General features: G+C 44.3%; 1 long non-coding RNA gene across 1 annotated transcript in view; it reads left to right on the top strand.

The window, feature by feature from the left end:
• LOC309797384 overlaps positions 1 to 17,173 on the top strand; it is a 235,595-nt gene that overhangs the window by 200,234 nt on the left and 18,188 nt on the right. The window contains exon 2 of the long non-coding RNA XR_016039666.1: positions 7,825 to 7,952. This is a non-coding gene — a long non-coding RNA (uncharacterized lncRNA). The remainder of the gene's footprint in view (positions 1 to 7,824; positions 7,953 to 17,173) is intronic.

Genomic DNA, 17,173 nt, shown 5'->3' with positions numbered 1-17,173 from the left:
AGGAGCGTCCTCATTGCAAAGCTGGGGGACCGTGCCGAGGCATCTGTGAGTAAACGTGAGCTGAGCCCCAGGCCAGCTGCTGCTGAACTGTTCCCACCCTTCCCAGGTAAAACACCTGAATATGTACAAGGGCTTGAAAGCCTAGAGGAAGGGCCGTGGAGCCACACCCGCGACAGCACGCAGGCCAACTTGGTGCCTGCAGGCCAGCCAGGGTGGTCCTGGCCCCGGGCGCTCTTCCGGAAGCTTTCCACTGCCCTGCCTGAGATACCCCTCCTGTCCCGGCCCCCACTGCTTTTTTCCTTCCTCACCTCTGTCCGGAGAGAAATTCCAGCGGAAGGTATGGGTGACACATCCTCTTCTTTACAGGCGGCAGCCTGGCAACTCCTGCAGAAAGGCCAGCAGAGCCCCACTCACACCGGGCCACCCACAAAGCTGTGGCCCATCACTCCCTCCCACCAGCACAGCCCCGAGACTGCTGACGGGGCAGAGAATATGGAGTCAGGCACAGCTTCAGGGGCTATTGCTGCCTGGAGCGCTGTTTATATTGACCTCAACGAGGCACACCTGGGGAGGGCGGGCCGGCAGGGTAAGGCTGCCCAGGTCAGCTAATCCACAACCCTCAGGGAATCACATTCTTGAAAATGGGCCTCGCTAAGGCAGAATAGAAGCCAAGGAAACAAAGGACACAATGCCATCTGCAGCACCGTAGATGAGTCTAGAAGTAATCACGTGACTTGTAGTAAGTCAGAAAGTGAAAGACACATATCATATCATATCACTTATAGGTGTTACCTAAAAATGGATACCAGGGCAGATATTTCCACGGAGAAGGGCAATCACAGATTCATTCAACAAACTTATGGTTCACCAGTGGAAAGGTGTGAGGATTGGTTTCATTACCATATCGGGGTTAACAGACATATACAAACACAGGTGACATATATAATCACCAAAGACCTACGGAATACCAAGAGAGGACTACTCAACATTCTGTCATAACGTACATGGGAAAAGGATCCCAGGAAGAACAGACATCTGTATATGTGTAAAAGAACCACATCTTCCACACCTACAACAAGCCAAACATTGTAATCAAACTTGCTGTAATAAAAAATAAAAAATTAAATTAAAAACACGAACAAGAAGTAGTGAGACAAACTTGAGGGGCTTTCTCCTGGCACATGCCATTCTAAGTTCCAATCTAGAACACCACTTCCATTGAGGCTCTGTTGCCCTAGTAATCAGATTTGGTAAGGGAGAACTGCTGCCACCTTGTGGCCGTTTCACACAACAGCAGCTTTAATCCCAGCGCTAATGGTCAGTTGATATTCAAAATCATTGCAGGCCTGTAAATGACACCTGCCCTGAAAACAAATCCTGGGGTCACATATCGACCAAAAAATTCAAAGGACGTCCATATTTCAAAACGACCGTTTCAAAAGGCATATTTTACGCACATTAGTGTTCTGCTTCTTTTCCTTTCTTTCCTTTTCTGTTAAAAAAACGGGAATGGAAAAAGGCATCCCTCAGAATGGGCGAAAATCGTTGCAAACGAATCAATGGACAGAGGTTTAATCTCCAATATATATAAACAGCTCATGCAGCTTAATATTAAAAAAAAACAAACAACCCAATACAAAAATGGGCAGAAGATCTAAAGAGACGTTTCTTCAAAGAAGACACAGAGATGGCCAAGACACACATGAAAAGCTGCTCAACAGCACTAATTATTAGAGAAATGCAAATCAAAACTCCAATGAGGTATCACCTCACACCTGTTAGAATCGGCATCATCAGAAAATCTACAAACAACAAATTCTGGGGAGGGTGTGGACAAAAGGAGCCCTCTTCCACTATTGGTGGGAATGTGAATTGATACAGTCACTATGGAGAACAGTATGGAGTTTCCTTAAAAAAACTAGAAATAGAATTACCATCTGATCCAGCAATCCCACTTCTGGGCATATACCCAGAGAAAACCATAAATCAAAAAGGCACATCCACCACAATGTTCATTGCAGTACTATTTACAATAGCCAGGTAATGGAAGCAACCTAAATGCCCACAGACAGATGAATGGATAAAGATGTGGTACATATATAAAATGGAATATTACTCGGCCATAAAAACGAATGCAACCGGGTCATTTGTAGAGACATCGATGGATCTAGAGACTGTCATACAGAATGAAGCAAGTCAGAAAGAGGAAAACAAATATTGTATATTAATGCATATATGTGGAACCTAAAAAATGGTACAGATGAACTGGTTTGCAGGGAAGAAATAGAGACACAGAGGTAGAGAACAAACGTATGGACACCAAGTGTGGGAAGCCATGGGGTGGTGGTGGTGGGATGAGTTGGGAGATTGGGATTGACCTGTATACATGTATAGGCATAAAATACATAACTAATAATAACCTGCTGTATAAAACATAAATAGAATTAAATTTCAAATTTTTAAAAAATAAAATTTAAAAATAAAACAGAAAGAAGTTCTTCCCGTCACACAGATGTATTTATAAGAATGAATTATTTCCATGCTTATATCTATAAATACATAAAAGAGGAATAAAATCTAACTTGAACCATAAAAGAAAAAAAAAACCTGAACCCACGAGTTATACAGAGGAAAACCCTATCAGGGCACTTGCTCCAGCAGTAAACAATTCTGAAATTGGTCAGAGGTGGGGAACCATCTCCCATACAGCCAGCAACCCACCCCCCACGCAAGGAGCGTCCTCATTGCAAAGCTGGGGGACCGTGCCGAGGCATCTGTGAGTAAACGTGAGCTGAGCCCCAGGCCAGCTGCTGCTGAACTGTTCCCACCCTTCCCAGGTAAAACACCTGAATATGTACAAGGGCTTGAAAGCCTAGAGGAAGGGCCGTGGAGCCACACCAGCGACAGCACGCAGGCCAACTTGGTGCCTGCAGGCCAGCCAGGGTGGTCCTGGCCCCGGGCGCTCTTCCGGAAGCTTTCCACTGCCCTGCCTGAGATACCCCTCCTGTCCCGGCCCCCACTGCTTTTTCCTTCCTCACCTCTGTCCGGAGAGAAATTCCAGCGGAAGGTATGGGTGACACATCCTCTTCTTTACAGGCGGCAGCCTGGCAACTCCTGCAGAAAGGCCAGCAGAGCCCCACTCACACCGGGCCACCCACAAAGCTGTGGCCCATCACTCCCTCCCACCAGCACAGCCCCGAGACTGCTGACGGGGCAGAGAATATGGAGTCAGGCACAGCTTCAGGGGCTATTGCTGCCTGGAACGCTGTTTATATTGACCTCAACGAGGCACACCTGGGGAGGGCGGGCCGGCAGGATAAGGCTGCCCAGGTCAGCTAATCCACAACCCTCAGGGAATCACATTGTTGAAAATGGGCCTCGCTAAGGCAGAATAGAAGCCAAGGAAACAAAGGACACAATGCCATCTGCAGCACCGTAGATGAGTCTAGAAGTAATCACGTGACTTGTAGTAAGTCAGAAAGTGAAAGACACCTATCATATCATATCACTTATAGGTGTTACCTAAAAATGGATACCAGGGCAGATATTTCCACGGAGAAGGGCAATCAGAGATTCATTCAACAAACTTATGGTTCACCAGTGGAAAGGTGTGAGGATTGGTTTCATTACCATATCGGGGTTAACAGACATACAAACACAGGTGACATATATAATCACCAAAGACCTACGGAATACCAAGAGAGGACTACTCAACATTCTGTCATAACGTACATGGGAAAAGGATCCCAGGAAGAACAGACATCTGTATATGTGTAAAAGAACCACATCTTCCACACCTACAACAAGCCAAACATTGTAATCAAACTTGCTGTAATAAAAAATAAAAAATTAAATTAAAAACACGAACAAGAAGTAGTGAGACAAACTTGAGGGGCTTTCTCCTGGCACATGCCATTCTAAATTCCAATCTAGAACACCACTTCCATTGAGGCTCTGTTGCCCTAGTAATCAGATTTGGTAAGGGAGAACTGCTGCCACCTTGTGGCCGTTTCACACAACAGCAGCTTTAATCCCAGCGCTAATGGTCAGTTGATATTCAAAATCATTGCAGGCCTGTAAATGACACCTGCCCTGAAAACAAATCCTGGGGTCACATATCGACCAAAAAATTCAAAGGACGTCCATATTTCAAAACGACCGTTTCAAAAGGCATATTTTACGCACATTAGTGTTCTGCTTCTTTTCCTTTCTTTCCTTTTCTGTTAAAAAAACGGGAATGGAAAAAGGCATCCCTCAGAATGGGCGAAAATCGTTGCAAACGAATCAATGGACAGAGGTTTAATCTCCAATATATATAAACAGCTCATGCAGCTTAATATTAAAAAAAAACAAACAACCCAATACAAAAATGGGCAGAAGATCTAAAGAGACGTTTCTTCAAAGAAGACACAGAGATGGCCAAGACGCACATGAAAAGCTGCTCAACAGCACTAATTATTAGAGAAATGCAAATCAAAACTCCAATGAGGTATCACCTCACACCTGTTAGAATCGGCATCATCAGAAAATCTACAAACAACAAATTCTGGGGAGGGTGTGGACAAAAGGAGCCCTCTTCCACTATTGGTGGGAATGTGAATTGATACAGTCACTATGGAGAACAGTATGGAGTTTCCTTAAAAAAACTAGAAATAGAATTACCATCTGATCCAGCAATCCCACTTCTGGGCATATACCCAGAGAAAACCATAAATCAAAAAGGCACATCCACCACAATGTTCATTGCAGTACTATTTACAATAGCCAGGTAATGGAAGCAACCTAAATGCCCACAGACAGATGAATGGATAAAGATGTGGTACATATATAAAATGGAATATTACTCGGCCATAAAAACGAATGCAACTGGGTCATTTGTAGAGACATCGATGGATCTAGAGACTGTCATACAGAATGAAGCAAGTCAGAAAGAGGAAAACAAATATTGTATATTAATGCATATATGTGGAACCTAAAAAATGGTACAGATGAACTGGTTTGCAGGGAAGAAATAGAGACACAGAGGTAGAGAACAAACGTATGGACACCAAGTGTGGGAAGCCATGGGGTGGTGGTGGTGGGATGAGTTGGGAGATTGGGATTGACCTGTATACATGTATAGGCATAAAATACATAACTAATAATAACCTGCTGTATAAAACATAAATAGAATTAAATTTCAAATTTTTAAAAAATAAAATTTAAAAATAAAACAGAAAGAAGTTCTTCCCGTCACACAGATGTATTTATAGGAATGAATTATTTCCATGCTTATATCTATAAATACATAAAAGAGGAATAAAATCTAACTTGAACCATAAAAGAAAAAAAAAACCTGAACCCACGAGTTATACAGAGGAAAACCCTATCAGGGCACTTGCTCCAGCGGTAAACAATTCTGAAATTGGTCAGAGGTGGGGAACCATCTCCCATACAGCCAGCAACCCACCCCCCACGCAAGGAGCGTCCTCATTGCAAAGCTGGGGGACCGTGCCGAGGCATCTGTGAGTAAACGTGAGCTGAGCCCCAGGCCAGCTGCTGCTGAACTGTTCCCACCCTTCCCAGGTAAAACACCTGAATATGTACAAGGGCTTGAAAGCCTAGAGGAAGGGCCGTGGAGCCACACCAGCGACAGCACGCAGGCCAACTTGGTGCCTGCAGGCCAGCCAGGGTGGTCCTGGCCCCGGGCGCTCTTCCGGAAGCTTTCCACTGCCCTGCCTGAGATACCCCTCCTGTCCCGGCCCCCACTGCTTTTTCCTTCCTCACCTCTGTCCGGAGAGAAATTCCAGCGGAAGGTATGGGTGACACATCCTCTTCTTTACAGGCGGCAGCCTGGCAACTCCTGCAGAAAGGCCAGCAGAGCCCCACTCACACCGGGCCACCCACAAAGCTGTGGCCCATCACTCCCTCCCACCAGCACAGCCCCGAGACTGCTGACGGGGCAGAGAATATGGAGTCAGGCACAGCTTCAGGGGCTATTGCTGCCTGGAGCGCTGTTTATATTGACCTCAACGAGGCACACCTGGGGAGGGCGGGCCGGCAGGATAAGGCTGCCCAGGTCAGCTAATCCACAACCCTCAGGGAATCACATTGTTGAAAATGGGCCTCGCTAAGGCAGAATAGAAGCCAAGGAAACAAAGGACACAATGCCATTTGCAGCACCGTAGATGAGTCTAGAAGTAATCACGTGACTTGTAGTAAGTCAGAAAGTGAAAGACACCTATCATATCATATCACTTATAGGTGTTACCTAAAAATGGATACCAGGGCAGATATTTCCACGGAGAAGGGCAATCACAGATTCATTCAACAAACTTATGGTTCACCAGTGGAAAGGTGTGAGGATTGGTTTCATTACCATATCGGGGTTAACAGACATATACAAACACAGGTGACATATATAATCACCAAAGACCTACGGAATACCAAGAGAGGACTACTCAACATTCTGTCATAACGTACATGGGAAAAGGATCCCAGGAAGAACAGACATCTGTATATGTGTAAAAGAACCACATCTTCCACACCTACAACAAGCCAAACATTGTAATCAAACTTGCTGTAATAAAAAATAAAAAATTAAATTAAAAACACGAACAAGAAGTAGTGAGACAAACTTGAGGGGCTTTCTCCTGGCACATGCCATTCTAAATTCCAATCTAGAACACCACTTCCATTGAGGCTCTGTTGCCCTAGTAATCAGATTTGGTAAGGGAGAACTGCTGCCACCTTGTGGCCGTTTCACACAACAGCAGCTTTAATCCCAGCGCTAATGGTCAGTTGATATTCAAAATCATTGCAGGCCTGTAAATGACACCTGCCCTGAAAACAAATCCTGGGGTCACATATCGACCAAAAAATTCAAAGGACGTCCATATTTCAAAACGACCGTTTCAAAAGGCATATTTTACGCACATTAGTGTTCTGCTTCTTTTCCTTTCTTTCCTTTTCTGTTAAAAAAACGGGAATGGAAAAAGGCATCCCTCAGAATGGGCGAAAATCATTGCAAACGAATCAATGGACAGAGGTTTAATCTCCAATATATATAAACAGCTCATGCAGCTTAATATTAAAAAAAAACAAACAACCCAATACAAAAATGGGCAGAAGATCTAAAGAGACGTTTCTTCAAAGAAGACACAGAGATGGCCAAGACGCACATGAAAAGCTGCTCAACAGCACTAATTATTAGAGAAATGCAAATCAAAACTCCAATGAGGTATCACCTCACACCTGTTAGAATCGGCATCATCAGAAAATCTACAAACAACAAATTCTGGGGAGGGTGTGGACAAAAGGAGCCCTCTTCCACTATTGGTGGGAATGTAAATTGATACAGTCACTATGGAGAACAGTATGGAGTTTCCTTAAAAAAACTAGAAATAGAATTACCATCTGATCCAGCAATCCCACTTCTGGGCATATACCCAGAGAAAACCAGAAATCAAAAAGGCACATCCACCACAATGTTCATTGCAGTACTATTTACAATAGCCAGGTAATGGAAGCAACCTAAATGCCCACAGACAGATGAATGGATAAAGATGTGGTACATATATAAAATGGAATATTACTCGGCCATAAAAACGAATGCAACTGGGTCATTTGTAGAGACATCGATGGATCTAGAGACTGTCATACAGAATGAAGCAAGTCAGAAAGAGGAAAACAAATATTGTATATTAATGCATATATGTGGAACCTAAAAAATGGTACAGATGAACTGGTTTGCAGGGAAGAAATAGAGACACAGAGGTAGAGAACAAACGTATGGACACCAAGTGTGGGAAGCCATGGGGTGGTGGTGGTGGGATGAGTTGGGAGATTGGGATTGACCTGTATACATGTATAGGCATAAAATACATAACTAATAATAACCTGCTGTATAAAACATAAATAGAATTAAATTTCAAAATTTTTAAAAATAAAATTTAAAAATAAAACAGAAAAAAGTTCTTCCCGTCACACAGATGTATTTATAGGAATGAATTATTTCCATGCTTATATCTATAAATACATAAAAGAGGAATAAAATCTAACTTGAACCATAAAAGAAAAAAAAAAACCTGAACCCACGAGTTATACAGAGGAAAACCCTATCAGGGCACTTGCTCCAGCGGTAAACAATTCTGAAATTGGTCAGAGGTGGGGAACCATCTCCCATACAGCCAGCAACCCACCCCCACGCAAGGAGCGTCCTCATTGCAAAGCTGGGGGACCGTGCTGAGGCATCTGTGAGTAAACGTGAGCTGAGCCCCAGGCCAGCTGCTGCTGAACTGTTCCCACCCTTCCCAGGTAAAACACCTGAATATGTACAAGGGCTTGAAAGCCTAGAGGAAGGGCCGTGGAGCCACACCAGCGACAGCACGCAGGCCAACTTGGTGCCTGCAGGCCAGCCAGGGTGGTCCTGGCCCCGGGCGCTCTTCCGGAAGCTTTCCATTGCCCTGCCTGAGATACCCCTCCTGTCCCGGCCCCCACTGCTTTTTTCCTTCCTCACCTCTGTCCGGAGAGAAATTCCAGCGGAAGGTATGGGTGACACATCCTCTTCTTTACAGGCGGCAGCCTGGCAACTCCTGCAGAAAGGCCAGCAGAGCCCCACTCACACCGGGCCACCCACAAAGCTGTGGCCCATCACTCCCTCCCACCAGCACAGCCCCGAGACTGCTGACGGGGCAGAGAATATGGAGTCAGGCACAGCTTCAGGGGCTATTGCTGCCTGGAACGCTGTTTATATTGACCTCAACGAGGCACACCTGGGGAGGGCGGGCCGGCAGGGTAAGGCTGCCCAGGTCAGCTAATCCACAACCCTCAGGGAATCACATTGTTGAAAATGGGCCTCGCTAAGGCAGAATAGAAGCCAAGGAAACAAAGGACACAATGCCATCTGCAGCACCGTAGATGAGTCTAGAAGTAATCACGTGACTTGTAGTAAGTCAGAAAGTGAAAGACACCTATCATATCATATCACTTATAGGTGTTACCTAAAAATGGATACCAGGGCAGATATTTCCACGGAGAAGGGCAATCACAGATTCATTCAACAAACTTATGGTTCACCAGTGGAAAGGTGTGAGGATTGGTTTCATTACCATATCGGGGTTAACAGACATATACAAACACAGGTGACATATATAATCACCAAAGACCTACGGAATACCAAGAGAGGACTACTCAACATTCTGTCATAACGTACATGGGAAAAGGATCCCAGGAAGAACAGACATCTGTATATGTGTAAAAGAACCACATCTTCCACACCTACAACAAGCCAAACATTGTAATCAAACTTGCTGTAATAAAAAATAAAAAATTAAATTAAAAACACGAACAAGAAGTAGTGAGACAAACTTGAGGGGCTTTCTCCTGGCACATGCCATTCTAAGTTCCAATCTAGAACACCACTTCCATTGAGGCTCTGTTGCCCTAGTAATCAGATTTGGTAAGGGAGAACTGCTGCCACCTTGTGGCCGTTTCACACAACAGCAGCTTTAATCCCAGCGCTAATGGTCAGTTGATATTCAAAATCATTGCAGGCCTGTAAATGACACCTGCCCTGAAAACAAATCCTGGGGTCACATATCGACCAAAAAATTCAAAGGACGTCCATATTTCAAAACGACCGTTTCAAAAGGCATATTTTATGCACATTAGTGTTCTGCTTCTTTTCCTTTCTTTCCTTTTCTGTTAAAAAAACGGGAATGGAAAAAGGCATCCCTCAGAATGGGCGAAAATCGTTGCAAACGAATCAATGGACAGACGTTTAATCTCCAATATATATAAACAGCTCATGCAGCTTAATATTAAAAAAAAACAAACAACCCAATACAAAACTGGGCAGAAGATCTAAAGAGACGTTTCTTCAAAGAAGACACAGAGATGGCCAAGACGCACATGAAAAGCTGCTCAACAGCACTAATTATTAGAGAAATGCAAATCAAAACTCCAATGAGGTATCACCTCACACCTGTTAGAATCGGCATCATCAGAAAATCTACAAACAACAAATTCTGGGGAGGGTGTGGACAAAAGGAGCCCTCTTCCACTATTGGTGGGAATGTGAATTGATACAGTCACTATGGAGAACAGTATGGAGTTTCCTTAAAAAAACTAGAAATAGAATTACCATCTGATCCAGCAATCCCACTTCTGGGCATATACCCAGAGAAAACCATAAATCAAAAAGGCACATCCACCACAATGTTCATTGCAGCACTATTTACAATAGCCAGGTAATGGAAGCAACCTAAATGCCCACAGACAGATGAATGGATAAAGATGTGGTACATATATAAAATGGAATATTACTCGGCCATAAAAACGAATGCAACTGGGTCATTTGTAGAGACATCGATGGATCTAGAGACTGTCATACAGAATGAAGCAAGTCAGAAAGAGGAAAACAAATATTGTATATTAATGCATATATGTGGAACCTAAAAAATGGTACAGATGAACTGGTTTGCAGGGAAGAAATAGAGACACAGAGGTAGAGAACAAACGTATGGACACCAAGTGTGGGAAGCCATGGGGTGGTGGTGGTGGGATGAGTTGGGAGATTGGGATTGACCTGTATACATGTATAGGCATAAAATACATAACTAATAATAACCTGCTGTATAAAACATAAATAGAATTAAATTTCAAAATTTTAAAAAATAAAATTTAAAAATAAAACAGAAAAAAGTTCTTCCCGTCACACAGATGTATTTATAGGAATGAATTATTTCCATGCTTATATCTATAAATACATAAAAGAGGAATAAAATCTAACTTGAACCATAAAAGAAAAAAAAAAACCTGAACCCACGAGTTATACAGAGGAAAACCCTATCAGGGCACTTGCTCCAGCGGTAAACAATTCTGAAATTGGTCAGAGGTGGGGAACCATCTCCCATACAGCCAGCAACCCACCCCCACGCAAGGAGCGTCCTCATTGCAAAGCTGGGGGACCGTGCTGAGGCATCTGTGAGTAAACGTGAGCTGAGCCCCAGGCCAGCTGCTGCTGAACTGTTCCCACCCTTCCCAGGTAAAACACCTGAATATGTACAAGGGCTTGAAAGCCTAGAGGAAGGGCCGTGGAGCCACACCAGCGACAGCACGCAGGCCAACTTGGTGCCTGCAGGCCAGCCAGGGTGGTCCTGGCCCCGGGCGCTCTTCCGGAATCTTTCCATTGCCCTGCCTGAGATACCCCTCCTGTCCCGGCCCCCACTGCTTTTTTCCTTCCTCACCTCTGTCCGGAGAGAAATTCCAGCGGAAGGTATGGGTGACACATCCTCTTCTTTACAGGCGGCAGCCTGGCAACTCCTGCAGAAAGGCCAGCAGAGCCCCACTCACACCGGGCCACCCACAAAGCTGTGGCCCATCACTCCCTCCCACCAGCACAGCCCCGAGACTGCTGACGGGGCAGAGAATATGGAGTCAGGCACAGCTTCAGGGGCTATTGCTGCCTGGAACGCTGTTTATATTGACCTCAACGAGGCACACCTGGGGAGGGCGGGCCGGCAGGGTAAGGCTGCCCAGGTCAGCTAATCCACAACCCTCAGGGAATCACATTGTTGAAAATGGGCCTCGCTAAGGCAGAATAGAAGCCAAGGAAACAAAGGACACAATGCCATCTGCAGCACCGTAGATGAGTCTAGAAGTAATCACGTGACTTGTAGTAAGTCAGAAAGTGAAAGACACCTATCATATCATATCACTTATAGGTGTTACCTAAAAATGGATACCAGGGCAGATATTTCCACGGAGAAGGGCAATCACAGATTCATTCAACAAACTTATGGTTCACCAGTGGAAAGGTGTGAGGATTGGTTTCATTACCATATCGGGGTTAACAGACATATACAAACACAGGTGACATATATAATCACCAAAGACCTACGGAATACCAAGAGAGGACTACTCAACATTCTGTCATAACGTACATGGGAAAAGGATCCCAGGAAGAACAGACATCTGTATATGTGTAAAAGAACCACATCTTCCACACCTACAACAAGCCAAACATTGTAATCAAACTTGCTGTAATAAAAAATAAAAAATTAAATTAAAAACACGAACAAGAAGTAGTGAGACAAACTTGAGGGGCTTTCTCCTGGCACATGCCATTCTAAGTTCCAATCTAGAACACCACTTCCATTGAGGCTCTGTTGCCCTAGTAATCAGATTTGGTAAGGGAGAACTGCTGCCACCTTGTGGCCGTTTCACACAACAGCAGCTTTAATCCCAGCGCTAATGGTCAGTTGATATTCAAAATCATTGCAGGCCTGTAAATGACACCTGCCCTGAAAACAAATCCTGGGGTCACATATCGACCAAAAAATTCAAAGGACGTCCATATTTCAAAACGACCGTTTCAAAAGGCATATTTTACGCACATTAGTGTTCTGCTTCTTTTCCTTTCTTTCCTTTTCTGTTAAAAAAACGGGAATGGAAAAAGGCATCCCTCAGAATGGGCGAAAATCGTTGCAAACGAATCAATGGACAGAGGTTTAATCTCCAATATATATAAACAGCTCATGCAGCTTAATATTAAAAAAAAACAAACAACCCAATACAAAACTGGGCAGAAGATCTAAAGAGACGTTTCTTCAAAGAAGACACAGAGATGGCCAAGACGCACATGAAAAGCCGCTCAACAGCACTAATTATTAGAGAAATGCAAATCAAAACTCCAATGAGGTATCACCTCACACCTGTTAGAATCGGCATCATCAGAAAATCTACAAACAACAAATTCTGGGGAGGGTGTGGACAAAAGGAGCCCTCTTCCACTATTGGTGGGAATGTGAATTGATACAGTCACTATGGAGAACAGTATGGAGTTTCCTTAAAAAAACTAGAAATAGAATTACCATCTGATCCAGCAATCCCACTTCTGGGCATATACCCAGAGAAAACCATAAATCAAAAAGGCACATCCACCACAATGTTCATTGCAGCACTATTTACAATAGCCAGGTAATGGAAGCAACCTAAATGCCCACAGACAGATGAATGGATAAAGATGTGGTACATATATAAAATGGAATATTACTCGGCCATAAAAACGAATGCAACTGGGTCATTTGTAGAGACATCGATGGATCTAGAGACTGTCATACAGAATGAAGCAAGTCAGAAAGAGGAAAACAAATATTGTATATTAATGCATATATGTGGAACCTAAAAAATGGTACAGATGAACTGGTTTGCAGGGAAGAAATAGAGACACAGAGGTAGAGAACAAACGTATGGACACCAAGTGTGGGAAGCCATGGGGTGGTGGTGGTGGGATGAGTTGGGAGATTGGGATTGACCTGTATACATGTATAGGCATAAAATACATAACTAATAATAACCTGCTGTATAAAACATAAATAGAATTAAATTTCAAAATTTTAAAAAATAAAATTTAAAAATAAAACAGAAAAAAGTTCTTCCCGTCACACAGATGTATTTATAGGAATGAATTATTTCCATGCTTATATCTATAAATACATAAAAGAGGAATAAAATCTAACTTGAACCATAAAAGAAAAAAAAAAACCTGAACCCACGAGTTATACAGAGGAAAACCCTATCAGGGCACTTGCTCCAGCGGTAAACAATTCTGAAATTGGTCAGAGGTGGGGAACCATCTCCCATACAGCCAGCAACCCACCCCCCACGCAAGGAGCGTCCTCATTGCAAAGCTGGGGGACCGTGCCGAGGCATCTGTGAGTAAACGTGAGCTGAGCCCCAGGCCAGCTGCTGCTGAACTGTTCCCACCCTTCCCAGGTAAAACACCTGAATATGTACAAGGGCTTGAAAGCCTAGAGGAAGGGCCGTGGAGCCACACCAGCGACAGCACGCAGGCCAACTTGGTGCCTGCAGGCCAGCCAGGGTGGTCCTGGCCCCGGGCGCTCTTCCGGAAGCTTTCCATTGCCCTGCCTGAGATACCCCTCCTGTCCCGGCCCCCACTGCTTTTTTCCTTCCTCACCTCTGTCCGGAGAGAAATTCCAGCGGAAGGTATGGGTGACACATCCTCTTCTTTACAGGCGGCAGCCTGGCAACTCCTGCAGAAAGGCCAGCAGAGCCCCACTCACACCGGGCCACCCACAAAGCTGTGGCCCATCACTCCCTCCCACCAGCACAGCCCCGAGACTGCTGACGGGGCAGAGAATATGGAGTCAGGCACAGCTTCAGGGGCTATTGCTGCCTGGAACGCTGTTTATATTGACCTCAACGAGGCACACCTGGGGAGGGCGGGCCGGCAGGGTAAGGCTGCCCAGGTCAGCTAATCCACAACCCTCAGGGAATCACATTGTTGAAAATGGGCCTCGCTAAGGCAGAATAGAAGCCAAGGAAACAAAGGACACAATGCCATCTGCAGCACCGTAGATGAGTCTAGAAGTAATCACGTGACTTGTAGTAAGTCAGAAAGTGAAAGACACCTATCATATCATATCACTTATAGGTGTTACCTAAAAATGGATACCAGGGCAGATATTTCCACGGAGAAGGGCAATCACAGATTCATTCAACAAACTTATGGTTCACCAGTGGAAAGGTGTGAGGATTGGTTTCATTACCATATCGGGGTTAACAGACATATACAAACACAGGTGACATATATAATCACCAAAGACCTACGGAATACCAAGAGAGGACTACTCAACATTCTGTCATAACGTACATGGGAAAAGGATCCCAGGAAGAACAGACATCTGTATATGTGTAAAAGAACCACATCTTCCACACCTACAACAAGCCAAACATTGTAATCAAACTTGCTGTAATAAAAAATAAAAAATTAAATTAAAAACACGAACAAGAAGTAGTGAGACAAACTTGAGGGGCTTTCTCCTGGCACATGCCATTCTAAATTCCAATCTAGAACACCACTTCCATTGAGGCTCTGTTGCCCTAGTAATCAGATTTGGTAAGGGAGAACTGCTGCCACCTTGTGGCCGTTTCACACAACAGCAGCTTTAATCCCAGCGCTAATGGTCAGTTGATATTCAAAATCATTGCAGGCCTGTAAATGACACCTGCCCTGAAAACAAATCCTGGGGTCACATATCGACCAAAAAATTCAAAGGACGTCCATATTTCAAAACGACCGTTTCAAAAGGCATATTTTACGCACATTAGTGTTCTGCTTCTTTTCCTTTCTTTCCTTTTCTGTTAAAAAAACGGGAATGGAAAAAGGCATCCCTCAGAATGGGCGAAAATCGTTGCAAACGAATCAATGGACAGAGGTTTAATCTCCAATATATATAAACAGCTCATGCAGCTTAATATTAAAAAAAAACAAACAACCCAATACAAAAATGGGCAGAAGATCTAAAGAGACGTTTCTTCAAAGAAGACACAGAGATGGCCAAGACGCACATGAAAAGCTGCTCAACAGCACTAATTATTAGAGAAATGCAAATCAAAACTCCAATGAGGTATCACCTCACACCTGTTAGAATCGGCATCATCAGAAAATCTACAAACAACAAATTCTGGGGAGGGTGTGGACAAAAGGAGCCCTCTTCCACTATTGGTGGGAATGTAAATTGATACAGTCACTATGGAGAACAGTATGGAGTTTCCTTAAAAAAACTAGAAATAGAATTACCATCTGATCCAGCAATCCCACTTCTGGGCATATACCCAGAGAAAACCAGAAATCAAAAAGGCACATCCACCACAATGTTCATTGCAGCACTATTTACAATAGCCAGGTAATGGAAGCAACCTAAATGCCCACAGACAGATGAATGGATAAAGATGTGGTACATATATAAAATGGAATATTACTCGGCCATAAAAACGAATGCAACTGGGTCATTTGTAGAGACATCGATGGATCTAGAGACTGTCATACAGAATGAAGCAAGTCAGAAAGAGGAAAACAAATATTGTATATTAATGCATATATGTGGAACCTAAAAAATGGTACAGATGAACTGGTTTGCAGGGAAGAAATAGAGACACAGAGGTAGAGAACAAACGTATGGACACCAAGTGTGGGAAGCCATGGGGTGGTGGTGGTGGGATGAGTTGGGAGATTGGGATTGACCTGTATACATGTATAGGCATAAAATACATAACTAATAATAACCTGCTGTATAAAACATAAATAGAATTAAATTTCAAAATTTTAAAAAATAAAATTTAAAAATAAAACAGAAAAAAGTTCTTCCCGTCACACAGATGTATTTATAGGAATGAATTATTTCCATGCTTATATCTATAAATACATAAAAGAGGAATAAAATCTAACTTGAACCATAAAAGAAAAAAAAAAACCTGAACCCACGAGTTATACAGAGGAAAACCCTATCAGGGCACTTGCTCCAGCGGTAAACAATTCTGAAATTGGTCAGAGGTGGGGAACCATCTCCCATACAGCCAGCAACCCACCCCCCACGCAAGGAGCGTCCTCATTGCAAAGCTGGGGGACCGTGCCGAGGCATCTGTGAGTAAACGTGAGCTGAGCCCCAGGCCAGCTGCTGCTGAACTGTTCCCACCCTTCCCAGGTAAAACACCTGAATATGTACAAGGGCTTGAAAGCCTAGAGGAAGGGCCGTGGAGCCACACCAGCGACAGCACGCAGGCCAACTTGGTGCCTGCAGGCCAGCCAGGGTGGTCCTGGCCCCGGGCGCTCTTCCGGAAGCTTTCCATTGCCCTGCCTGAGATACCCCTCCTGTCCCGGCCCCCACTGCTTTTTTCCTTCCTCACCTCTGTCCGGAGAGAAATTCCAGCGGAAGGTATGGGTGACACATCCTCTTCTTTACAGGCGGCAGCCTGGCAACTCCTGCAGAAAGGCCAGCAGAGCCCCACTCACACCGGGCCACCCACAAAGCTGTGGCCCATCACTCCCTCCCACCAGCACAGCCCCGAGACTGCTGACGGGGCAGAGAATATGGAGTCAGGCACAGCTTCAGGGGCTATTGCTGCCTGGAACGCTGTTTATATTGACCTCAACGAGGCACACCTGGGGAGGGCGGGCCGGCAGGGTAAGGCTGCCCAGGTCAGCTAATCCACAACCCTCAGGGAATCACATTGTTGAAAATGGGCCTCGCTAAGGCAGAATAGAAGCCAAGGAAACAAAGGACACAATGCCATTTGCAGCACCGTAGATGAGTCTAGAAGTAATCACGTGACTTGTAGTAAGTCAGAAAGTGAAAGACACATATCATATCATATCACTTATAGGTGT

The sequence above is a fragment of the Mesoplodon mirus genome, assembly GCF_964341445.2.
Source record: "Mesoplodon mirus genome assembly, contig: HAP1_SCAFFOLD_456, whole genome shotgun sequence".
In the NCBI taxonomy this organism is placed as follows: domain Eukaryota; kingdom Metazoa; phylum Chordata; class Mammalia; order Artiodactyla; family Ziphiidae; genus Mesoplodon; species Mesoplodon mirus.
The sequence above is the reverse complement of the archived record's forward strand: the minus strand, read 5'-3'. Positions and strand labels throughout refer to the sequence as shown.